This window comes from Acanthochromis polyacanthus, chromosome 16 (assembly GCF_021347895.1).
Source record: "Acanthochromis polyacanthus isolate Apoly-LR-REF ecotype Palm Island chromosome 16, KAUST_Apoly_ChrSc, whole genome shotgun sequence".
NCBI lineage: Eukaryota > Metazoa > Chordata > Actinopteri > Pomacentridae > Acanthochromis > Acanthochromis polyacanthus.
In genome coordinates, this window is record NC_067128.1 from 28729034 (window position 1) to 28745784 (window position 16751).

General features: G+C 39.0%; 1 protein-coding gene across 2 annotated transcripts in view; it reads right to left on the reverse strand.

Moving 5' to 3' along the window:
• The window catches only part of LOC110970970 (heparan sulfate glucosamine 3-O-sulfotransferase 5), a 121466-nt gene that overhangs the window by 94249 nt on the left and 10466 nt on the right, over positions 1-16751 (reverse strand). Inside the window, exon 1 of one of the 2 annotated variants that reach the window (XM_051960714.1) lies at positions 2745-2765. The exons of the other annotated variant lie outside the window; for it this stretch is intronic. The gene's annotated coding sequence lies outside the window, so the exon portion shown is untranslated. Of the gene's footprint in view, positions 1-2744; positions 2766-16751 lie in introns of those variants that run through there. 2 annotated transcript variants of the gene reach the window in all.

The window sequence follows — 16751 nt, forward strand, 5'->3', positions numbered from 1 at the left end:
CGACTGGGTTCCATGAACCAATTATAGAACAAGTACTTGCAGGATAAAAGAAACATCAAATAATTTATTTGCAAACCTTTTCTTATAGCTTTTTTAAAAATGCGATACAATCAATAAAACATCATAATTCCTACTTCACTATTTTTAACATTCTCTTTTTAGGGAATCTATCTAAGGAACTATGAAGTATCTCTTGATGCGTGCATCATTAGCAAACAAACCCTACTTCAAATCAGGCTTAATTTCTTTGAGACAGACCTAATACCTAATGATGTCTTCCTCTCAGGATGCATATCATCCCATCAACCCTCACTGATGAAGTATTGCAGACTGCACATCCTGTTGCCTGAGAGGCAAAACCCAGGGCAAAAGAAAATAAAACTTAAAAAGCACTTGCTGAACCATTGCACTCACTTACAAAGCTCCTTGCTGTCAGTGAACAGTGAAAGTGAGTCAGAATAAATAGGACGAGGTTGAGAGGGGAGATTTCTGTAAGAGAATAAAACTGAAACCGGGGGCGAAAAATAAGAGTTTGACATGAGGGATGAAGGCCAGGACCATGAAAATAAGCCCCAGTTTGGAATAAACTAGAATTATCCTTTGAGAATTTGAGTATTTTCGGTGCTAAGAGCTCCCAGCTGAGGAGACTTTCCACTGTGCTTCCCACATTTGCTCTTTTGTCAAATGCTATCGGCACCGCTAGCGTGGATTTATAGTAAAAGCTTTTATGATGTGTTGATAAGTTCAATCACTGTTATGACTTTTTCAGCAATAAGACGCTTGTACAGAGAAAATGTCACAGATTATGCTTCTGCATAGTGTTCAGTTAAACCTACATTATTCAACACAGAGACCCCGAGCTGCATATAAACTTTTTTGTGCCGCATCTTGCCACAAACCAAAGGTGTACAAAAGTCAATCACCTCAGAGAAACTGTCTGGCCTACATTTCTTCTTTTTTGAGGGGAAACAGACACAGAGAGACAGAACGAGCAGCAACCTTCAGCATCCATCTCCCTCTGAAGCTAACATTGCTCCTCTAATGGCTGCTGCCAACGTAACAAAGTTAAAGTCACGTCCCCGAATGCACGTCGAGCACGGTGCAATGTAAATGATGCAACGCAGCGGCGCATATTTCCCACCCACATGTACAGACTGAGACTGCATAAGTTAGCAAAGTCACAGGTGGGTTCATTATGTGAAGCGTGAAGGTGTCAGCCTCATTAAACAGAAGTCGGATCAGCGGAGTGGAAAATGATGATACCACTGGGACTGGAGGTGTTCGCCGCGCAACATATTTATCATGGCGGCATGAAACAGAGATCCAAGTCAGCTTTAGGGAAAACTAAACTCTGCAAAAATATGATGAGGACGACAAGAGTTCAGGACTCTAAGCCTCAAACTGATATCAAAGAGTGAATGAATTAGTTTTACATAAATTAGACAAACTGTTGTCTCAGTGACTTTTACGTATGCTGTATTGAACATATTGATTCCAGTGTATTAACATTTCATACCCAAGCGCAGCAACGCATGTGGCACTCTATGGAGTATCTGGGAGTTTTTGCTTCCTTTACTGCGCGCTCATTTGTCACTGCAATGTAAAGTCTTGCATCTCTATGGAAACATGGCTAGAAGTAGAGAGAACTCAACAATGTCTTTTATGCAGCAAAACAAAGATAAAATGTCAAAGTCAAAAAAATCTTTATTTTACTATATCACTAGATATTTTACTGCTTATACTTTTAGTCGTTTTCCATACTTGTCTCCCATCTGCTTTGTGTAAACACAGTCTGCAGTTCAGTCCAGTTCACCTGAAATTTTGTCGCATTACTGTTGCTCACAAATAAGTCATTAATGGCTTCATGGTTTTCTCAAGAAGAGCAAAATTTTTCATTGTTTTGCAGAATCTGGTTACAGCAAAACAGTTTATTTTGGCAAAATGATTCAATGAAAACATAGAATAAAGTGATTTTGATGCAGTATCACAACTTTAAGCTAAGTTTTTCTCAACAGAACGGCATGTCACAGATTAGTAGTTGAAACATGTCTGAAATGTAAAAATCAAACACATTTTTGTTTGTTTTTACTGTTTCTTCAGCAGATAAATTACTTGATTTTGATTGTTTTTGAAATGCCTTTCAACCCTGCCAGCAGGTTCAAGCCCATTTCTGAGCAATAATAATAACAATAATAATAATAATAATAATGACTGATGAGGATCTTCATGAAATTATTGAACAAAAAGTCTGAACACTTGTAAATTGGAGTGTTTAATTTTTGTGTTTTTAGTGAATTTAATTAAGAAGAAAAAGTCACTTTGCCATTGTTGATGGGGAAGTGTGCAAAAAGGAAGGAGTCTTCACATTCATGTTTAGCAAGTTCAAGTTTACCAACTAAAAGTGATGCAACACCCTTTGAATGCAGCTTTTCTCCACACTAACCGCCCTCTCATTTCTATTTAGGATGGAGTCACTTCTTGTGGGTGGAAAAGTTTTCCCGTGACTGATAATGGCCGAACAAGAATTTAATTTGGGAAATTAGGGCAAGTTCTATTGGAGAGAATCAGATATTCATCGCTGCTGCAGCTCGGCGTTGTGATTCAGCTCTGTGGAACGGGACTATTTTTAAAATAATCTTCATACAGAGTGAAGCTTTAAACAAATCTGGCCGAAGAAGAGAGCGATGTGCCGGGTCAGTGGTCTGCGCTCAAGATAACCACTGAAGGTCGAGACATTCATCCACCTTTTAGATGTAGTGATCTGGCTGCCGGTTCAGGATGGATGGTCCTCCCCTCCCACCGCCCTTCATTCGCCCACCGTCTCCCTCATCTCCATTGTGCTTGTGAGGCAGAAGCTGCACCTAATCATGGAAAATGCCGGCATGTCTTCAGCTTGATGGAGGCGGCGGCGGAGACGGACGACACCCGTGACCTGTGAATACATGTGTTAACCCGAGGTCAGCTGCTTTAAACAAACTGTTATTCTAAAAAGCTGCTATATTTTCTTCTGTCCTGCTTTCACTGCCCCACCAGCCAACCACCATCCACACATGCCTCATTCATGTTTTCTGTAAAATCTGCATGCGTATTTTTTTTTTTAGGTCCAACATTTTTTGATTTCACCTTCATTTATCCAGGACAGGCTGACTGAGAACACACGGCACCGTCCTGTTTCCACTCTCCAGCAATCGGCTCATGGCTGAGTCTTTACCTGCCAAACGCCGAGATGCTCCACTGGGTCCGTCTGGAGTTTAGCGTTTAGGATTTTAGTGTTCAAAGGCACTACACAAGGTTTTGAAAGGAGTCTTGTGCATCGATCAAGGCTTTTTATTTCCACAGGGAGTTTTATTTATGCCACCATTTTCCCCAAAACATGTTAACAGCTTAATTGTCATTGTCCCAAAGAACAATCACTTTAAACTGGACTTAAAATAAAGCAAAAAAATCACAACCTGACATTCATTTTTCCTGCATGTTTCATTGTGTTTTAGAGGCAATAACTTCTTTTAGATCACTTTTTAAGACTTGCTTTTGTGGGAAGTTTTACTTAGTTTTAGTGTTCTATTCTGTATTTATGTACTATTCACCTGCTCTCTTGCTTTATTTTTTATTTATTTATTTATTTACTTTTTATTTTCACGTTTTTCATTTTACAACAACACAGAACTCCAAATAAAATTAGAACATTATTTTTAAAAAAAAGGGAAAAAAATATTAACAGATTTTAAAAAAAGAAAAAAAAGAAAAGAGATGTGTGGTGGGGTGTGTGTGTGTGTGGGGGGGGGGGTGGACTGTCATCTCACTCGTTCTTACAAAGTTCTCTGTCAAACTTTAGTAATTCCATCTTTCTCTTGTATTGAAACCATCTGTCCCAACGATGGTCCAGAGCTTTTATTTTAGATTTCAGATTTTCCATAGAGTATATTTCCTCTAGAATTGTGAGCCACTGGTCTGTTCCTGGAGGGTCGGTTCTCATCCAGTTTCTCATAATAGTCTTCTTGCATGCAAGAATCATTATTTTGAAGAGATATATGTCCTTTTTATGAATACAATTTCCTGGGAGTAGGCCCAGGTATATCACCCGAGGGTCCCTGGGTATAGAGCTCCGGACGTCACGTGACTCCATTTGTTTACGCCGCCATGTTGGCAGGAAGCTCCGCTTCAAAATGAATGGCGCTGGTAGAAAATTTACGCCGTCTGATTTTACTTTTCATTTTAAATCAGACGATATTATAAAATATACAAACCAACCGGACAAACTAAACATTATCCGATCCATATCATGCCCCCGGTATCTTATTTAAGAATCTTGAGACGGTCGGAGCGGACCTTTTACTGGACCTGCGGTACCCTGACATCTACAATTACCTGATAAATTTTCCTTCATCGTACTCCGGTGAATCTCTTAACCCTTTAAGCTGCAGTCAATTCCAGCCATTATCAGTACAAAAAAATCGATAATATTCTATTTGTAAATAAAAATATGACGAGAAATACAGGGAATGTTGGACGCATCGCGAGGTGCATTTCCTCGAAAACGACCTATTCGTGGATAATATGCCGACTTCAAGACATGTTTTGGAAAAAATATTTTACAGGCTTGTGTCGTCTGGATGTCCAAGGTCGGATTATGGCCGTTTTTTGTGGAATATTTTCATCTGTGTGTAATAATGAACCCGGAAATGTGAGTCGCGCTGTGTGCGTTGAAGACGTGTATAGAGAACGGATGGATGGATATTCGTTGTTTGTTGGACAAATGTGTTTATATTACCCGCTGTGGTAATCGCATCTGAAAGTGGTTTACACCGGCGGATTCATGAGAATCTAAGCTTTCCATCGGCGTATAGTGTTTGTATAATCGCGTTTCAGACATTTAGCAAATTGCTTATGCAGATCTCAAAGTGTACCGCGGGCGGGACACTGAAGCGCAACTGAAACGGAACAGCGTATAAAAGCCTTGAGGGGTAAGAGAAATTACGCGATCAGATATAAAGCTTAGGAAACGGATTCTGTACCTGATACAAAGTGGTCGCTACATAAGCGGAATCCGTTGCCTGTGGGTTCCCACCGCTCCGTTTTCTTCTGCTCGCTTCTTGCGCGTTTTATGGCAGTGATCCACCTCTGTCGTCTTTCAGGATCTTTGGGAATCCGATAAAATGCTCTCCCCTTTGCTTGTCCTCGGCTGTTCTGGCATCCCGGGGCGCAACAACTGTCCACCATATGGTGGAACTCTCTGATGTCGACGCTGAAGAACGTTTAGGAGTTAGCTGGTGTCAGTAGTTTAAACAGCGCGCCTTCCTGCCAATATGGCGGTGTTTTGATTTCGACTGTTGCATGCCGGGATTGTGTGACGTCATCTCCCGGAGCTCTATAGTTGTCATAAAAATCTTTTCCAGAATCTGGGTAACTCCTTCCCAAAATGTTTGAATTTTAATACATGGCCCGAAAATATGTGAATGACTGGCAAACATATTTCCACACTTCCTCCAACAGTGGTGTTGTATGTCACTTTGTTTAGAATTAATATGCGGTGTGATAAAAAATCTTATTACATTTTTCCAGCCAAATTGCCTCCATCCCTTTGAACTAGTAGTGGTCTGTTGGGTCATGCAGATTGTTTGGCAGTCATCCTTTGACAGAACAACATTCATTTCCTTTTCCTATTTTGATTTAATATAAAGTGTATCATTCCACATGTGGTTCTGTAGGCCATTATATAGTTTGGATACAAATTTTGTGGGGGTATGTTTGTATGCGTCTGTAAACACTTTCAGCACAATATTATCCCACTGAAGGATCCCTCTTTTAGTATCTTTCTCAAAAAACTCTCTCAACTGAAAATATCTGAACCTGTCTTTGTTCTCCAGACCAAACTCTTGTTTCAGTCTTTCAAAGGTCTTAAAGGACCTCCCCTCTATGAGCGTACACATGGCTGTCATGCCTCTTTCTTTCCACCTTGCAAAGGTACTGTCAGTCCTACCAGGCCCAAACTTAGCTCTTGCTTTATTTTAATTATAGCTGCCTCGTTCTTTTGTGTGATGTTGCTTTTTAATCTTTAAGTTTTCAATTTCTGACATTTAATCGTCGATCATATTTTTCTATTTTGAAACTGCCTAGTTTCTTTGTTTGATATGCGACCTAATCTAGGTAATTATTGATTTATTATTAGCATTTTTTTCTATTTACTTCATTTGACTGCTCTGCCTTGTCTCTTTATGCCTGATGACTTGCTTGATTGTTGCTGTGTATACATCTGTCAAAGCACTTTTTTTGCAATATAAATAAGTTATTATACATTATTATCATTATTAATATTATTTTAAATGGATACATTTGCCATTTCTCTGCAAAGGTGAAAACATGTTTTAGGGACGGTTTTTTCCACTTATTAAAAAAAAACTAAAACAAATCTCTCATTAAAGAGCCCATATTAAACTTTTTTTATTTTATTTTTTTTAGCTTTTGTTGGACATGTAAAAGGTCTGCAAATGTACAAATTGGACTCCAAGTCCACACTTCAGTCCAATATTCTCTCCCACAGAAAGTGGCTTTTCTTCTGTTACCTGTTTATGTCATCATGTAACACATTTGTGTAACACCTGCCTAGTGGCTACGTTAGCATGGCACAGACCAATGAACACCTTCCTCACCATCCACCATTATTTCCTCGCTACAACTGCTTCTGCTTACAGTAAATCCCTACACTTAGGCATCTGGGATTACGGTAAGTAACCAACACCGGCTCACTTTGTCGGTGTAGCTGACTAATCAGAATACACTGGGCTTTTCAGGAGACAAAAGACAGGAGCTAAAATCGACTGTTCGCAGCAGACATTAGATGTAGGTGCAGCAGCAATGCACATTATGAGTTTGTTTTGGGGGTTTTTGGCTATTAATCATAAAAAAAAAACAGTCACAGAAGCTAAAACATAAAGAAATGTCAAATTTTCAGCTTTCTGATGAACATTGAACATACTAGGTCAGAAAACATAACCACATCTAAGCCTAAAAGCTTAGTAATTCATCAAAATCACTTTTTTTCTGCATGTCTCTTTGAAAAAAATCACCAGTAATAAATAATTTACATCAACCAGGTGCTGCAAAAAAAAAAGACAGAAAAGAAAAACAGTCGTGACACAATGAAGTGACCAACAACATAAAAGAAAAATTCTGCTACTTTTTGACTGAACTGTAGGCAGTGTTTAGACGACATAGCTTTTTAATTTCATAATTTTGTTGGCTGTTACTTTAGTTACGCGTAGTATGCCTGTGCTGCCAGCATTCAGATCAGAGTAGACTTACTGCCAGCTCACACGTCTTGCATTTTACATCAGCTGATTTAGAGAGAATTGCATGTATGTGCATGATGGGTTTGCAAAAGTAAAAACATGCAACTCTCAATACAGATGATGAAAAATGTTAAAAGGACAAAACAAGATGTCTTCGTATTTCAACTACTCAGGGCTACGCAGTGACTTTCGCCTTCCATGGAATCTAATCATTCTTCTGTGCATGCGTGGGTTTTCACAAGGTACTCCAGCTTCCTCCCACAATCGAAAAACATGCTGCGGTTAATTGATGATTTTAAATTATCTGTAGGTGTGATAGACTGGCGACCTGTCCAGGTGTCTCCTGCCTTCACCCTAAGTCAGCTAGGATACACTCCAGCCTCCCCACGACACTAAAGAAGGTTAAGTGGTGTATTGATAATGGATAGATTTCAAGTCATATAAGATTAAGAAAATGGTTTGTGTTTCTGTTTGGTTGATGTTAATATTGCAACATAACATAAACTTTAATGGACAAATGGGCAATACTCTTCCAATGTACAATAAGTACCTTTTTACACAAGTATTTCAGTGATTGTTGTCTTTTTTCACTATTTATGCTAATATTTGCATATTTTTTTGACTCAGAGTCACGTACAGGAATTCCAATGTACCTGTGCAAATGGCAAGAAACTCTATTCCATTCTATGTTGATGGTTTGTACACCATTTCTACTGCTCTTGAGATACAAGCTGAAAACAATGACCCTGGTGATCTAATCTGGGTGTTTTTGGTTTGGTGACGACACATTTTGGGGCTATTTTAGCGTTTTGTGAGCAGCAGCGGTTTGATGACAATGTTAGTTAGCTGCAAGTTGAGAAATGCAGGATCAAGCGTTTTAAATGTTCTCATACTTAAGACTATAACAGTCAGGATGTGCATTTCTGCAACTTCTAACTTCTGTTTTGCACACTGTGACTCACAAGGGTCAATTGTTTTATGCGAGAGACTCCAATTCTAGCACATGAATAATGATCTTAATCTATTTTATGTGTATTAATATGTCTTAGTTGTAAATTAAAGCAAGGTGATGAAGTGCGAGAAGTGTGCCGAAGGAGCAAAACCGAGGAAATGGCTCATTGCTGTACTTTGTGCAGGTGAAAGTGAAAGGGGAGACTCAGCAGAACGGCGCTGAAAAGTGAGACCGCTGGCCTGGCTGTGTTTCCTTCAGCGCTTGTAATTGCAGCCTCAGAGATTTTCGACAATCTAGCACACGACTGCAGCTGCCCCGGGAGCAGGCAGACCATCTCCAGGTGTACAAGTCCTCCCACATGTGTGAGCACATACAACCTGAACCAAACCAGCTCAGAGGTTACTTTCTACATTCCTTTCTAATATACATCCTTCTTTCCTCTGTTCTCCCCAAGGTCAAGAGAGCAGCAGTACTAAGTCAGAGATATGCCAGGCATGGCAGCAAATCTGTGCAGATAAAAACATCTAGGTTACATCCCAGAGGATGCTCTGTACCCTGACTTGAAACACATTTCCACCTCATTCTATCCAGTGACAAAAACTCTTGATGTATTGTATGTGATTCTGAGGAGGAAGCCTTGTCCTAAGGGGACACCGAAACATTTCCCACCTGTTTGTCTATTCTGAATTCTAACAGGTTGTATAATGTTGAATCTTTTTTTCCCCCGCTACTGAGGCTTTTATGGAGTTATGGTAGAGAGTGACAGCTTGTTATAGTGCAAACTGACAGCTAAAGACATTATTGTGCTTTTTTGGCGGTGGATTTTCCATATTTCAGAAAAGTGGAATCCAGCTGGAGTTGGCTGTAATTTTGAAAAGAGGATTATTTGTTGACTTTTTTCCAAAGAGCACTCAGGAGAAGAGGCAATGCTAATTTGAAAAAAAAAAATGCACTGCTTGCGTCAAAGTTCTGTGAATTACAGCTGAGGATTTAAATTATGAGCAAAAAGAGTTCTCCTGCAAAAGTGCCTGCAGCAAAGTGTACAGAGGTAACTTTTAAAAGCAGCTCTTAAATTGATCACGTGATCACCTGCAGAACTCCACAGAAGTTACTTTGATTTGCATGAATTTTTAAAAGTATTTCTGGTGAAAAATTAAGGCTTGAAATCACAGGAAATCTGCATCAATCCTCACAGAACTCACTCTTAGTAACTCATTCCTTTGTGATTTTATCTGAAGACTATATGCTGATGCGTTTCCCTCTTTATTCTACACCCACTATGTCCTCATTCAGCGAGGTAGCACGATGCTGCATTGCTAAACATGAAACTAAATTCTCCTGACGCACTGTCCTTTATCTGCTTAACATCCATGAAAACCGAGACCGATCCTCACAGCATTGGGGCTTCTAAAATCTGCTATCAAGCAGGTAGATCTGCTTCATGATTGCAGATGACACAGCTAATTGAGAAAAAAGGGGGGAAAACTGTCTCCACCCAGCTCTGCCACAGCAGAACACATTAAATATTAATAGGATTTTCCTATTTTGACTGCAGAATATTTCCAGTTTTACAGCCTTTATGGCCTTTGACACGTCCTTTATTAAATCCCTTTGAGCATTTAAAAGCTGACCTGAATACCGAGTTGGAGGACTGACCTGAGACTGCAATAAACCTGTGAGGATTGCTTCTCTCTTTTGGAAAAAGACTAGGAGGCTGGAATTGAATCTGCAGCAAAGGGAAAGTCAGTGCTGGCTCATGAAATATTACTTTACTTCACAATCGGTGCATCAAAGGTATGTAAAATACGGTTTGTGGTTAATGCGGAGGCTAAACGTGTTCAACCAAGAACAAAAGAATATGTTACCAGAAAATATGCAGGATTAAAACCATATCATTAATGTTGCAGTAGCACCCTTACAGACACTGAAATTAAATGTTAATAGTCCATTTATTCCTTTTTAGACACTAAATGTGACTAAAACTATATGTTTTTAAGATAATTTTCACATCATCCTACAATATCATAATAAGAAATGTGTTGTTGCATTACAGTTTGCTTTTCCAAAGAACTGATTGAGTTCAAATTTGATTTACATTCCTCTTTTAACTCCATCTACATAAGCAAATCAATAAGAGCAGAAATCTGTACTATCGTTACTTTAAATTTCAACACTTCTTTTAGACAGTAAGATAATACTACAACAAGTCATTACTGAACCAGTTATGCATTCAACCTTTCAGAACCTTCTTCCCATATCCCCATTTCTACCCTATGACTTTTATCCGACCACGTGTTGTTTACTGCAGGTAGATTTTCATACTGTGTGGATGAAATACCAGCGTGCGGCCACTAAAATAGCCCGTTTTTTGATTGCATTTTTCATGGTGCTCACAGCTGGAAAACAGTTGCGGATGACAGTGTAATGGCTCAGTGATACTGAACCTCATAAAAATTAAACTAGCGAAAGCTTTTAGGGCAGAAAAACACTTCTGTTAGAAATAGACATTGAGTGTAGTTTTTTTTAATTTATAGCAGGGGGTGATGGTTAGCATTGTTGCAACACAGCAAAAAATATGCTGGTCGGCTCCGGCTTTGCTATGTGGAGTTTGCATTTTTATTCCTCTGCCTGTGTGGGCTTTTCCAGGTGCTCTGGCTTCCTCTCATAGTCTAAAGATATACACGGCGGGTCAACTGGTGATTTTAAATTGGTCGTAGGTGTGAGCTTGCAGAAGTGTCTGATGTCTTGTGCAGGGTTTAACCCAACTTTCGCTCGATGTCAGTGCAACAGACTCCAGCCCCTTGCAAACATCTGCAGGGTATAGGAGGTATACCTAATGATTGGATGGATATTTACTGGGTAGGCACTGTACAAGACCTAAGAAGTAGGGATATCCTTTGCTAATACCATGGATCAGGTTTGCAGCTGATTTTAATACGTTTCTGCACCAATCTAAGCAGTATGTTTCAGTTCAGTTTCAAAAACAGAAACCACAAGTTGTAATGGGACACTTTACAATAAGTACAGCAGTTCTGATTGAAGCACATTAAGTGTCATAGAAGTCTCTGTCATGGTGCCCGTTGCTACCTAAACACCCACAATGCAAGCCAACACTAATCTGCTCGTAGTCCAAGTGACCACCTCCTTGGGTCAAAATAGATACAATATTATACAGTAAGAGGCTCCATCCATTACCACAGTTAAAATTCAGTACATGCTGAGAAAGAATACATGTTTTTGCATCTTTTAGAGCTTGTGAAGTAACATTAAACATTCATATTTTAGTAGACATGCCACTGAATTTAAAAAAAAATTGTATCAAAACAGGACTCAACATAAGGTTCTTCCTCATCTGACATCAGTGCGTCTCCTAGAGGCAAAATGAAATTAAACTGTAGCCAAATCACCTCACTTGCTGTCTGTTCATCAACAGACACAATTTATCAGTGTTTCCTAAGCGTCTCACATGCAGGCTAGTAGACGCTAGCTGGCGGCTGTGCACTCAGTTACTGTTACTGCACAGCAGCTCAGGCACCAAAAATGAAGTGTGAAATAAGGTGTTCTATTGTCAGATTTACCCAAATTGAAAGCAGGTGATTTTATCTGCATGGGCTGGTTTGCTATGAACAAAACATGTCTTTTTTTCCTATCGTAACATAGCCGTTTTGTACCCCTCCTGTTCAGCTTCCAAAATCCTGAGATTGGAAAATATAAAAACTCATAAAAATCTTTATCACCTCTTTAATCATCACTGGGCATTCACAAGCAGTATAAAGTTTCTCAACAGTGTTAAGTGCTCGTTGAACTTTCTTGACTCAGGGTTTCACCCATAAGGCCACATGCAGCACAATTCTGATTAATGGTAGTTTTGGACAGCTGAATGCCTCCAGAAACTACTCAGAGCTCAGAACACCTCACACAAGCAAAACTAAGCATGAATTCATTACATTTATAAGCGATTATTCTAATTTGACACTGCAGCTGATCATCAATCAAAGCGTAAGCAACAAAGCATTCCAAAGAAATGAACAGATTTAATTGTTCCACTTCTGAAACCAGACCTATGAGCTCGAAAGAAAACAAAGAACCCTAAAATCTCGATGTAAGAAAAACACAAAAAAGAATGTAAGGGACACACTGTTAGATTATGGGCACTTTAAGAAGAACTGGATTCCACACTGAATTCCCACAAAACTTGCTCAATGGTGCATACATGGAACAGCATCTGCTATGTCTCAGCAGGCTTTCAGCCCATCTGCACGTTAGCTTTACACGCAGTATTATAAATATTATACTGTATCTTCTAGATTTTCTTGTTCTTACTGGCCTATTATTCATTTTGCTGTGTATCTGCTTTGTGGTCTCATGTTTCCAATGACTGTGCATTGGGAAAACACGCATTTTGGCAACATTATTAGTGTGAAAGTAAAACCCACATTGGTCTTCACCATTACTGAAAGCGTGTCGTGAACTCAGGGTTAAAGTGACAACCATGAGGAGCCAAGGCTGCCAAAAGACATTTCAATTTCATCACTCTACTGTCACTGTCAAATAAACAACATTCATTTAAATGGACCAAAGTGAAAGACAGGTTTAAAGTGACATGAAGGACTTGTATCTCTCTAATCTGACTTGTCGAGTTTGACACTCTGCCATGTGTCGTCTCTCTTTCTAATGTTTTCTGTGCAGCCATAATTAGGTGACCCTTACAACACGTGCAGGTTGTCAGGGGGAGTATCGACCATTTTGATCAAAAGACGCGCCGTCGCTGATAACAGCCAGACATCACTAATTCTACTGAAAGCGTTTGATTCGCTCTTGTCGCATGAATAATTTAGCTTGGCATTAAATGAAAGTCACTCGGGCACTATCTGAGACAGCCGTCATAAGAGCGGCAGAAACGGCTCCATCCTGTGGTTTTATTATCCCCCGTGGCAGCCAATCTGACGGGATTCACTGACCTTTGACATTAAGCTGATAAAAGTCGAAAAAGATCGGTTATCTACTCCGTCATATTATTTCTACACTTTTGACAGTTTCGGAACAAGCCGCTAAGTGCACAGGGCTTTTCTGGCCTTTTTTTTTTTTTTTTTCCCATTACGCAACACTGCCATATCCTGCTTGGTCACATTACTTTATTAATGAGCATAAAATCCCCTCGCTCTGACCAAAGACCTGCACATTAGATCTTTCATTGCACATTCCCAACAGACTCCATAGAAAAATGAAAACAGCGTGAATTAAGGAGGCTGGTGCCGGCTGTTAATTTCTATAAATGATTATGCTGCCACTTGTACAGCAGTATTTTATCTCACCATCAGTTTAAAGAAAACATTCATCTCCCCAGGCGACAGAAACCAATAAAGCATTAAAACTTTTAAACTGCGCTGAACATTTCTTCTTCAGTGGCACGCGTGTGAAGGCTATTTATAATTGAGTTTTGGCTCCAACCTGCTTCTTCCAACTGCATCTACTTGAACTTTAATTACAGGAGTCTGCCTGTGCAAGAAAGCAAGGTAATAGAATATGGCCGCAGGTCATCACATTTAATAGTATGACTCATCATTAACACTTGGCAACAGCGATCGATCGGGCGTAAGTGAAAAGAATACTTGAAAACAAGGCTGGGCTGGAGACTAAGTGCTCCATCAGATAAAGGAGAGCCATAACTCACAGCGAAGATAGAAGGAGGCTGGTGGTGTTTTTCTCACTCACAAAGACGGGTCAGGTTACTGCTCATCAGCATCACCGTCCACAGACAGGCAGCCAAACACTTTAAATGCTTCCTTCCTCTTGCAGGCTGGCTGACCACTCTTTATCTGCTGATACCTGACAGAACCATAGCCAGAAGATCAGCCATCCAAAAATAAGTAAAACACTGACCAGAAATATAAACACAGCATGCAGACTTACTGTAAAGATTTTTTTTTTTTTTTTTTTTAAATCGAACGTTGAAATGTTTCACGGTTGTTCAATTGACGTCAAATCCATTGAGTTACTCCACACTCTAGTGTAGGTGTGGCTTTCAGGGACAATTATCATATAGTGTGATCACTACACAGACACTCCAGTGGCTATAAAAGGATGCCTTAAAGTGCAGCTTCATTCAAATGTCACGATGCCACAAATGACAAGAGAGAGAGGCTGCTGGAATGATGGATGCTGGAATGTTAGATAAGACTGTAGCCAGACACTTGAATGTCCACTCCTAAGTGCAATGACAATAAAGTTGAATCTAATATAATATAATCTGATTTTAGACAGCATAGTAATACAGACAATGCTGTGGACTGACAATGTGATCCTGTCCACCAAAAATGTCCGTCAACTTCACCAAGCCCGTCCGGAATAACGACACAATATTCCACAAGCAGCATCAACAACCTCAGTAACTCTTTACTGACGTATGATTCCTGTTCTATGGCTCCGACTCTCGGTCTGCCAATTATTGTACCCAGAATGGTGAGTGTTTTGCTATTTCATGATGTCCACTGTGGTACAGAGATGCCATCTGTCTGAACAACAAATACTTATTCCCTCATGTTAACAACAATGAATAGAATTTTTTTTTTAAAGTTGGATGTTGCATTTATATTTTTGTGGAATGCATTTCATTATATTTTTTGGGAAGTTTGCTTTCTGTTTGAAAATGTAAACATAACAAACTGCCAGAGTGTATTTCTGTTGGAGAAATAGTCAGTTTATATCATGTGGAAGTCTGAAAACTATAAGATTTAACAATATTAAGTCAAAGAGTCAGGATTTGATATCAACCATTAACAGTTTAAAAGCCAGATTTCAGAAATTACTGGGAAAGTGACAGAAGTATTCCCACCTGAACAATTTGATCATACACTAAAAAGAATATTACCTTATTTATACATTTTTGCATTGTGTTTTATTTCCCCATAGAAAGGCCTAAATGATTTAACCAATACACATAAAAGCACCAATAGAATATTAAGACATATGGCTACATTGATTTGACAGTATGGACGTGAACAAACAGGACTTTTTACTTTCAAATACCCCTCGCAGACTTTTTATCTTTTATTGACACTGAGCAAATGCACATTGTCAAACAGGAACATTTAATTTAGGTGGACCCAAATTTGTCACCCCGAACAATACATTAAGCATTGCATCTCTGTCATTTCCCACAGAGATAATTTCCTATCACATTGTGTAAATAACTATAATCAGGCGAAAATATACATTTAACGTGTTGCTTCTCCTAAAAAATAAAAATCTGGAAAATGTAGCTCATATTGGGCTATATTATAAGCAGTAAGACATTTTATCTTCATTTTTGTATTTGCAATTTACCAGTGTTCCTTCAATACCTCACATGGGATGCTGCAGGAAGCTGTGCACAGAGAAGCCTCTAGTCTCCACTCAGACAGGTGTGTGACCAAAAATTAGTTTGAAAAAAGTGAAATTCTGAGTTTTTCCTAGGTCAGATGCTGCATTTTATCTATCAATGCAGAGACATGCACAGACCAACCTGCTAAGAGTCAGGTACACTGCACACAGTTCAGATTTTAGAGTTGTGGAAATATGACAAATCTATGAGTGTTGATGCAACTGAAACATTTATTGTCACACAAAAACAAGCAACATTAGCAGCTGAGGGTGCTTCAAAAATACACTCTCGACAATAACTAAGGCAATGTACTGATTTATGACAAGTGCCTACATAGCACTTTGAAAAAATACTGAACATAGATCGATGACGCTGACCCAGAGATGAGGAACACAAAGACCACTGAGTAGCATTTCAATAAGAATTTCACCCTCGTTGGGCATTTCCATTTGTGTGGCTGTAAACAGTTTTCTGGGGTATCAGAATTAGTATTTTTAGGTAAATACAAGCTGATCCTATCTCTCTTTTTTTCAAATTATAAAGACTCAATATTAATCCATTTGAATTCTTCAACAACATCCAATCCTATTAAATTTAGGCTAAAAATATTTTTTCATCACAGCTGAATCCTTTTGAAAGGGATTTTGCCCTCCTGTAAATGAATCATTTCATATCAGATCAAGTGTTAAGCATCTCCTTATGTACAAATATTCTGAGAGGAAGCAACTAAATGCTGTTTCAAAGCCCTCTCCAGAATGTAAGGAGCAAAATCCTGAAAATATTGGGATAATACTGAAACCTAAATCTGCGTTTCATTAGCTTGAAGGCAGTTAAACTTAAATATATGATATACAATACAGACCAAAGACACAGGAACCATTTTGTGAAACATAAACTCACTCCAAGTTCCTAACACAAATTTAATTTCTTTGTCTAAATACAGAAGACATGACCTCTGCATCTCCAATGGCAGTTCTGCCTCTGAATCCCCACAGTCAACACCCCTTGACATTTCATTTTAACACTGGTAAAACTCAGCGGTAAATCCAAACATTCTGAGAAATCAAAGCATGACTGGTCATAAAGGGTGTTATAGAAGAACAGCTAGTTGTTAACTCAGACGTTTTCATTTGACAGAATCCTAAAG